Genomic DNA, 10112 nt, shown 5'->3' with positions numbered 1-10112 from the left:
GAATCAGTGGTTGGGGCAGAATCTTGATTAATTATCATTTTAAAGGCTTGTTGGTGAAATCTAATTGATATTACTCACTTATTGACTGCATTGTACCAAGTATTCTCTTGGCTATAGCCTTCCTATGAAAGCACACAATTGCTTATTTGTTTTTTTGTATTCTGAGTAGTAAACAGGATGGTCTTCTGACTGAAAATGTCCAATTCCAGTAATTTCAATTCGCTGATGCCCAAGATGTCAATGTGTAGCTCAGTGTTTCTCAACTTTTTTTCACCTGTGGCTCCCTTCCAACTTCGTTTTCTCCTGTGGTCCCACTGTTCAGGTCCCACTACCAGTTACGGACATGAGACAATAATTGGTGCATTTTCTGGCATCAACAAGACAGTATTTGTAGGACAATACACTTTGAGTTTCTGTGGCCCCCTTGGTATGTGCTGTGGCCCCCATTACACGTTTTTCACCTGTGGGCCCCTTGAAATTTATTTATTTATTTATTAAATTTCTCTGCCGCCCATCTCATGTACAACGAGTCTGGGCGGCTTACGATAGTAAAAATGACAAATCAATTTTAAGTTGAATGTGGAACGTGTAAAGAATGTATATTTTATAGTAATTACGGTATCTGATTGTGTTTGTGAGCCAACTGCAATGAAATTTCATTTTATTATGCACTTGGTGTATAGTGCATAGTGGAATGACAATAAAGTTTTTCTATTCTTCTATTCTAAAAAATCACTAACAATTCAATATAAATACATAAAAAATACAAATATAACTACAAAGTATAAAATGTAAAATATAAAATTCAAGATGGGGAGATCTTAACCTTGGCACCCTCAAGGGGCCATCCACCCCCATGAATAGCTGTCCCCCCTCCCATCCCAGGCCAGGTGGCATAGCCATGTTTTTACTTCCTTCCGGAAGGCCAGGAGAGTGGGGGCCTGTCTTACCCCCGGGGGTAGCTTGTTCCAAAGGGCAGGTGCTATGGTAGAGAAGGCCCTCTTCCTGGACCCTGCCAATTGGCAATCCCTCATGGACAGGGTCGGTAGCATGCCCTCTCTGCCTGACTGGGTGGGACGGGTCGATGTAATGACAGTGAGGAGGTCCCTCAGATCACCTGCACCCATGCCATGTAGGGCTTCAAACCAACACCTTGAATTGGACCTGGAAGCAAACCAGGACCCAATGCAGCTTGCGCAGCAATGGTGTTATATGTGCCCTCCTAGGGGCTCCTAAAACTGCTCGTGTGGCCACATTTTGCACCAAGTATAGGTTCAAGATACTCTTCAAGGCTAGCTCCATGTAGAGCGCATTGCAGTATTCTATGCGGGAGATGATCAGGGCATGAGTGACTGTTCAAAATATCCCAGGACCCCCATATGGCTCCCATTTGAGAACCACTGGTGCAGCTGATTCATATAATCTTTCATTGTGTTGACCTTCCCATGTTCATGCTTCTTATGTTTCATGTTCCTGTTGTAATTTTTTCTTTGTGGCACTGTATTTTCTTTTCCTGCACATACCACCAGCAACTAGACCTTCATGTCTTGGGTGATCCCACTGAGAATGTATGCTCTTGGCGTGCACTCCTGTTGTGCTCCACTCAACCTTCCCAGGAAACGCTTCCCCATCCGTAACCCTCATCCATCCCTAGATTGAGTTGGCCGACAGACAAGAAAAACTATGATCTAAAGAGGTTCTATAAATATATTTGGCCGAATGCATTTACAACCAGGCCTGTACATAAAACTTTGAACAGGGATTAAACATTTTTATATTCTTTTGGTAGACTGATATAAACTCATGGATGTGAAACGACGCCTCTTAAACAAGGAAAGATAAAGGAATGTTAAGTTAATAACTCTATTAATAAGTTAATAAGACTGTGTGAATTCATATTCAGTTCCCAAAATATCTGCAGGAAGTTACCTCTCTAAATTCTTGCACAAATCCCACCTATTTGGTGAAGCTTTTGACAATCTTCATTTTGTGTTTCCTTGCCTTGTAACCAAGTCTTAGTGGGTGAAATTGAACTAATTACATATTCTCCCTCCATCTCTCTACTTGTGAATATTGTAAGTCCTTTGGATAAGAAACTCCTTTCTCGCATTCTGTACAGACAACAGCATACTGAAATGTACTGCCCTTTTGTAGTGTCCAATATGTTGTCTGAGCCCCTGTATTCACAGAACACGCTTAGTTCTGCTAGTAAAAGGCATATTGGCTTCATTTGCAAAACATGCTAAGCTTGACTGCAGTAGTGTTCATCTCAATCTGTGTTTGTGTGAAGCTAGTGTGTTTTGAAAATCCAGCCAGTTTGATTAATTTATGCTTCACTGCATTGTGCAACCCCAGAAAACAGGTGAACTCAGAAACCAGGCTATTCATACAACACACTGAATGACAAGCTAGCCAGCTACATTTAGCTTGGATCATTGTGTGATCCTAATGAGAGACAGTTTGGTCTAATGGTTAAAGCAAAAGGCTAGAAACCAGGAGACAGTGAGTTCTAGTCCCGTCTTAGGCATGAAAGCCGGCTGGGTGACTTTGGGCCAGTCCCTCTCTCTCAGCTCACTATGTCAGGCTCGGGCGACAAGCTGGTCAGTCAATTCCTGTCGCAACCAGCGGATCAACATTTGGTTGTTCCGAAAAAATGGACCCTGCACCTGCAGGAAAAATGCTAGGAAGAAAAAATAAATCATGTGACCCTAACCCATAAAGTTGATTCGTAGTTCAAGGTGTTGTACAAACCTTGGACGAGGTGTATGAACACTGACCCTAATGTTTTAAAAGAAATTGAATATATAATAATAGGACTAGTGCTGGTTCCCAGAAGTTAAAAAGAAAGGCTTAAGTAAGCAGCTGTGCATATGTCTAAGGAAACTTGCTATGTAAGAGATTCTGGCTTGCTCAAAGGCATGGATGCAGGAAAGGTCCTCTTTTTCAAAGGGGTCAGATCTGCCAGAACATCCTCCTCCCTCATTTGGGTTCCCATACGCTTTCCCCAGGAAGCTGAAGAAACTTCATAGCTTCTGCAACTGCCAAGTTCAAGGGCACTTGCCGCAGAGCTGCAATGTGTATTACACATTGTGCAAATGTGTACACACGCACACGTATGGAGAAGGCGCATCAGACCTTGCACCAGCACCAAATCAGCTGCCCTGGGTTTGCCACAATCCTTTTCCTGCATTTTAGATAAGCCTTTCAGAATTTCCTATGAACTTAGGAACAATAGCCTGGCCCAGTTCAGCAGGACTGATAAAATAATTTGTCCTTTGTTAAAAATGTGACTGTTGAAACAACCCTGTATTATTTTGGGAAAGAGTAGTTTGTAGGAAAAATATTTTTTGTTCTAATTTGGGGTGTCATGCTTGCAGTATTTCACACTCCATTTCACAAAAGCTTGAGATTTTATTTATTTACTGATTGAATTTATATCCCAACAACCTTGTGAGGTGGGTTGGGCTGAGACTGGCTGCCACTCTCAAGCTTGGGGGTCAAGTAAAGACTTGAACCTGGGTCTTTCGTCCAAGTCTTCATCTTTAGAAAACAATGCCCTCAAAGGTTGTTTCCAAACACCCTAATAAACAGAGAGTTCAAATGGCTTCTACAGTGCTACACGCTTATGCTCGCAAGTGAACCCGTGAACTCCCTCTTCTGACGCTCAAATGAATGCGCCATACGCTTATTCACACGTTCAGCATAAACACGTAACTAAAGGTGCTTTACGTACACAAGCAGGATGCCCCGCCCCCAAATAGGGATGGGACTTCCAGTCTGATCTTTCCCGTTTTCTTGTTGGACACCAGAGGGGAGAGAAACCGCTCATATCCTAGCGACAGGAAATCAATCGCGCAGGCGCACTGGTATCCCAGCTGCCAAAAGAGGGGAGGTTTGTTGGGGCATGCGCCCTACATCCTCACTCCTGTATAAGAAAAATGGTGGCAGCGCTTCCTCAATTTCTTCTCTCTTTATTGCCCCGCCCCCTTACCGCCTCGAAGTTCCCCCTTCGCTTCACAATCGACGCCTGCGCAGAACGCCCCTCCGTCTCTCCTTCCTCTCTCTTTTCCGCCCCCCTCCCCGCCCGTCGTTTCCGAGGTTTTGTCGCTGGAGAATGACGTAGGGCGCTGGGGCCGGTCGCTGCCGTGTAGGTTGTGGGAGCCTGACCCACGTGAGTCGTTGCCGAGGCGGTTGCCGGGTGCTGCCGCTCAGGGGGAGGGGGCACGGGAGCGGGGGGAGACCAGCCCTTCTTGGAGGCCGGGATGCGCCCCGCGACGAAGGTATGCGCCGGACGGGCAGCGGGAAGGGGCGTGGTGATCCGGGGGCTCGCGTGCCTTCCTCCGCCGCGCCTCCTGGGGGGTCACGGGTGGGCAGGGCCGGCTTTCGGCCTAGTGGACGCTGGTCCCCCGGCATATTAGAGGGGATCCTCCTGGGGGCGGGGTTCCCGTGGAAAGTGGGCCTTGTTCCCCATGAGGGCCCGGCTTCGGGGGAGGGATTGGCTGGGAGGGTGGCGGAGCTTCCTGCGAGGATGGGCGCCCTTCGTCCATTGCGTGCAGCAGGTACGTCCCCGGGGGTCTGCGCTCCCCCAGCGCGTTTAATCGGGTCAGGTACATGCTCGCCTTCGCCCGTTTCTAGTAAAATGTACGGTGCCCAGCCCGGAACTCAACCACCCAGAGTGTGATGTGAGCGCAACCATTTCGTTTGCTCAGTTTTAAGGTGCCACAAGAAGCTCGGAGGTTTCTTGATGCAACAAACTAACATGGCTTCCCCAATACAATCTCTCCCTCTTTCTCAATAGAATCCAAAGGCCTAGCCATTAGAGCCTGATGCAAAAGTCCTATGCTGGTTATTGTAATCTCTGTTCATTTATGATACTCAATACTAAATAAAGCCCCACGTGCAGAATTTTTATGGTTTTCTGTGGTCTCAGAGGTATGTTTTGGGCAGCAAGAACTGATTGGAGGTCTCACACAAAACATTTCTGGTTTAGCTCTGTCCTCCCTCTCGTTCAGTAATATTACTTTAAGCAGAAAGGCATATTTTTTTCTGTTAAATAACTGGCAGTCAGAATTTCTTGCGTATCTGTTTCATCCAGTGATATGCAGGGAACTGGAGCTTTCCCATAGAAGAATTATGCATTAGAACTTACAAGGGAATTAGAAATTGACAGGGAAGGTGGGAGCTCCAGAAAGTAGTGGTTGCATATGCACATTGGGGAGAGTTAGGGGGAAAGTAAAACAGATTGTGGGTCAGTGTTGTCCAATTAGATTTTTTCCCATGATGTGGAGAAGATAACTGTGGAAAGGGGAGGGAAATTATTTAATTAATTTTAGAAGGAAGATTCAGAGAATATAAATAAATGTGTATATAAAACCATATTTTTCAGTAATCTATTAGTAAAAGGAATGCATAATCTAAGATTTGCTGATGAAGAAAGTATCAGGAAGAGTAGTTATATATTTAAGAAAGCAGGGATGAACATGAAATACAACAGCTGCTTTAAAGTCTTAGCGACAGGTGCTGTGTGTCTGCTCTGAAGGACCTTGCTAGAATTAGCATATTCAGACTTCAAGTTGTTGTGCACCACATGTACTTGGTAGCACTGCAAGGGAAAAAAATGAGTGTCTGATAACAAGTAGAATTGTTTTTTGACTTCTTCTTTTCTCTGGGGATTTTTCAAAAGATGTCTGAAAAAGCTGGTTGGAAGTAGTTCTTGTACTTTGTCAAGGGCAAGCACTTTATTCCTCTTGGCTGCCGGGAAAATAAAGAACTGTTTAAAGCACTTATGTTCAATGTATTTTAGTATAGCTACATTCAAGGAAGTACTAAGATCCAGAACCTGTCCTCGTGATATTTGAGTTATTAAATAAAACTTATAATCAGAGTTTAATTTAAGTACATTCAATTATTAAATTAAATTAAATCAAATCAGACATTTAATTTATGGAACTTGCTTCCACAAGATATGCTGACAGTTGCTAACAGGTGGATTTAAGGTGGATTAGGCAACCTGTAAGATAATGCTACTAGAAGCTCCTAGTCAGGAGAAATCCCTTTGTGTCTTTCTTGTGGTTCTCCAGGTGGTTACTGGAGTTGATCTTCAGGATGGTTGGTCTGATTCCACAGATTTTTACACTGAGCTTGGTTTGCGCTCAGATACTCTGTCAAAGCAATTTTAATATTTCAGATGTCTTTTACCAATGTGAAGAGGTAGAACTGATGTAGTAGTCATTGGTGAATATGTACATTTGTACTGAATGTACTGACACACTTAAGAAATGGATAAGAATAAATGGGTGTTATATTGGCAGCTTATGCTTACATGGAAACAACCATTTCTTGGTCTTGATTGTTAAGTGGCTTCAGATGGAAGGATAGGAAGCATGAAGATTTTACATTATAAAATTCTGTTAGCCAAAGAACAGAGCTATTTTGAGGGTAGAGGAACTAGATGTGCTTTGGACCTGGCTTGTTGGAAGACTACTTTTAGGACAGTCTTTCCTCCACTCTATTATTTTCCCTTTGCACAAAGAAAAGTCTGATGGCCGGGAGAACCAGACAGTGAGTTACCAGACACTGATCAGTGTAGGTATAAGAACATGGAGACTTTCAAGTTCATAGTCAATGCCTTAAGTTAAAAACAGCGAACTGCACTCTACACTCTATTACATGTATGTTAGAGGTGGTATTGCAGGAAATAGCACAATGCTGGTAAATTCATTGTACTGCCTTTATAATCTGAGGCCTGGCATGTAATTACAAGTCAGATTTCTCTGACTTTGGGACAGTGTCTATGTTGCAGCATATTTAGGGTGTGACAAACTAGTAATTTAGCAATTTTAAACAGCTTTATATTTAACAGCTTGCCTGACAGCCATAGGCAATTGGGAATCTGATGCAGGAGAGAATACGGAGTTCTGTGCAGATGAATGAGTTGGCTGGAAAAACAAGAACAGATCACTCCTCTGGTTCCTTGCCATCTGCAGAGGAAGAAACTCTTTCTCTGCAACCAGCACAGAAAGATGGAACATTCCCTTATTCAGAGGCTGATAACTTCTTTGTCGGCAAGTAAAAATCTTGCAGGCTATAAATTTGTGATCTGATTTTTGAGGTTGAGTTTAAAACTTGGGTGGAAAGTCTTCATGTCTAAAAAGAAGCTTTTTGTGGTATAGGAGACAGGCCTGTGACACTGAGGGGTAATAAATCTGAAAACTATGGATCCTGTTTTCTGCAGTTTTGAATGTAGCATATTTATTTATCATATTGCTGGAATATGTGTGTTTAAAGCACAGTCTGGCTTGAATTTAGTTTTACGAGGACAAGCTGGTGCAGAGTGAGCTCTCTTTCTCTAAATAAAGGGATGTGATGAAATTATCCTTATTTATAGTTGAGGACAATGAACTTAAAACACGCAGCTCCCTGCTGCCAGTGCCATACCTTTTGGGATGAACAGAAGGTTTTGAGTTGTGTGCAAACATTTGGAAATGATTTTGAACAATAACATCTCAGCATCTCAGATACTTTTGCTCAATTCTGGGTAGATCAGACTTCTTCAACTTGCTGTTTTTCATAAGTTTTGGCTTTAATTTCTGGTTATAATGCAGCCTGAGCAGATTTGAAGGGCAGCAAGTTGGAAAAGGCTGTTTGTAAACTCATATTCCAATTTGTTTTTGAAATACATGTGTTGCTTTCCTTCTGAATTATGGAGCAGTCATTTGCAGTGGCTATCAGCTGGACTAAAGTGGCAGAAGGTTTATTGAAGTCAGTCTCTCTAGTCTTTGTTGTGGTGTTTTACCTCTCCAGAATATTCTGCTGCAATGTTGTTTCAGTACTTTTAAATTTTGATGATCATTATGCCGTCCCATATAGCAAAACTGCTTAGGTTAACTACAGTTCTTTGGCCACATTTTCCAGTATTCCTCCTTGCACTGAGTAATTGCCCACTTCTGCTTCTAAAGTTTGTTTGTGTTGTTTTTGTTACTTGCCAATATGTGGTCAGTCAGTAACTCTTCGCACAAGAGTAAAATGTACTGTTTCCAAGAGTGTGCTGTTTAGCAGACAGAAATCTTCAAAAAGAGATTACTAATATAATTGACTTTTAAATATATAAAGCATGTGATGCCATGGATGGTCTTCTGATATTTTGGGCCTTTGGGGAAATAATCCTGATTTATCGCCATGAAAGTTTCTAAGAGGGAATCTTTGGTAAGGTCTGAGCAGAATATATTTGAGAATTTCTACTGTTTGCAGTTCCTTGGACAACGAAAGCAGGTCAATACCACATATTATTCAATATCAAATATAAGCATTCTGAAAAAAAGTTAAATATTAGCATTCTTTCTTTGCATGTTCAAATTTGGCAATCTGCACATATTCACCCTGATTGATCGATCTATTTAGGAATAGGGCCTCACATCACAATCTTCATTTCAGGTGAATTTTCTGTTGACCACTTTTGATTTAAAAGGTAGCAATGGAAATCTTATCAGTTTGCATGTCTGGAACCATTATGTAAACTGGAATCAAATATACAGCTAAAATCTGTGATTTTTAATGGTGAACAATATAGTGTACAAAAACATAAACTAAAGAAAATTGCCTGGAAACTAAGGTGGTTGTTTCATAAAATGAAATTTTTTTCCCTCTGGGTTTAGAACGAAAGAGTTATTTCACGCTCACTTGAAATATATTCCAGCAAAATAGAGCTTGAAAAAATGTGGGTGTTTTTCCGTTTTCACTGTAGAAATTTGAAACGTTCCATTTGCTTTTTTTTTTTTTATAGCACTGGCCCACAAAGTAGGATGTGTTCCATGCTGGACATTACTACCACCCAACCTATAGAAAAATTGGTTAAGGGACTTCTGTTCCCCCATTTTGAAATGTCCCTGACAAACACTGGAAGAATAGTTAAGTGACTTTTACAACTAGTACTTGTACAAACAGCAGTCAGAAAACCGAGATTATCAAGGAAGCAACAACAGTAGAGTCACATATACAACAGAACAGCAAAAATAAATATTTGTGGCTGTTGTCTTGATGCTTCTTCCTGATGCACATGTTTGCAGAGTAACATTTTTCTGGTTATCCCTGCAAAGCTTAGCAAAGAACTAAACCTACGTAATTTTTCATATGGCAACGGGGAAGCTGAAAACATAGTAACAGTGTTATTTATTTTACTTTGCAGTATTTGTGGACCTCCCACTCAAGACTTGGAGTGAATAATGAAGTAAGGATAAATCAGAGTGCAACAATAATCAGAATATTAAAAATATGATACTGTACTCATACTTAGCCAAGACAGGCACCCACAACCAATTCAGGCTGAAGGCATGTTGGAAGCATGCTCCAGAGTATGGGGCCTGCTATGGAAAATGGCTGCTCTACAGTCCAGATCCCACGTACTCCTCATGGGGAGGAAACTTGCAGTAGATCCTCTTTAGTTGTGTGGAGTAAATGGGCAGATTAAATTTTGGCATGGCTATTCCTGATATATCCTAGTGGAACATCATAATGCTGTAGCATACATGCACATTGTGCATTGGGAGCATTCTTGAAAACAGGCAATTTTTATTTATTTTCTATCCTGCCTTTATTTTTTTTATAAATATCTCAAGGTGGCGAACATACCTAGTACTCCTTCCTCCTCCTATTTTCCTCACAACAACATCCCTGTGAGGTGAGTTGGGCTGAGAGAGAGGGACTGGCCCAAGGTCACCCAGCCGGCTTTCATGCCTGAGGTGGGACAGTTAGGGGCAATAATACTGCGTTACAAATCATGGACTCTTCTTTTAAATATTCATTTTGTGCAGTTTCTCTATAGGTTAAGACCAAGTAGCCTCAGGGTGGACTATCAGCCTGCCTACTTTTGTGGTCCTAAAATAGAACATGGGGAAGCAGCAAAGTCCTGCTTTCAAGTTCCCATTTTTCATGTTTTTATCCTTTTTGACATGGAACATTTGAGATACTTTGAGTTTTGTTCAATAAATACAAGTTCTGACAAGGTCTGTTTTATTTAAAGCTTGGAACAAATTGTTTTGGGTATTCATCTTGTTACAAATGATGCAGACATTTAAGCTACAACTTTAATTCACATTGGAGGAATAAGCATCACG

At 41.8% G+C, this 10112-nt stretch overlaps 1 protein-coding gene across 2 annotated transcripts in view; it reads left to right on the top strand.

Moving 5' to 3' along the window:
- Window positions 1-4132: 4132 nt before the first annotated feature.
- SENP5 (SUMO specific peptidase 5) overlaps window positions 4133-10112 on the top strand; it is a 30962-nt gene continuing 24982 nt past the window's right edge. The window contains exon 1 of one of the 2 annotated variants that reach the window (XM_063306372.1): window positions 4133-4171. The gene's annotated coding sequence lies outside the window, so the exon portion shown is untranslated. Of the gene's footprint in view, window positions 4172-4197; window positions 4281-10112 lie in introns of those variants that run through there. The other variant, XM_063306371.1, reaches the window with a different exon arrangement.

The sequence above is a fragment of the Candoia aspera genome, chromosome 6 (genome assembly GCF_035149785.1).
Source record: "Candoia aspera isolate rCanAsp1 chromosome 6, rCanAsp1.hap2, whole genome shotgun sequence".
NCBI lineage: Eukaryota > Metazoa > Chordata > Lepidosauria > Squamata > Boidae > Candoia > Candoia aspera.
This window is presented reverse-complemented; position numbering and strand designations above follow the sequence as displayed.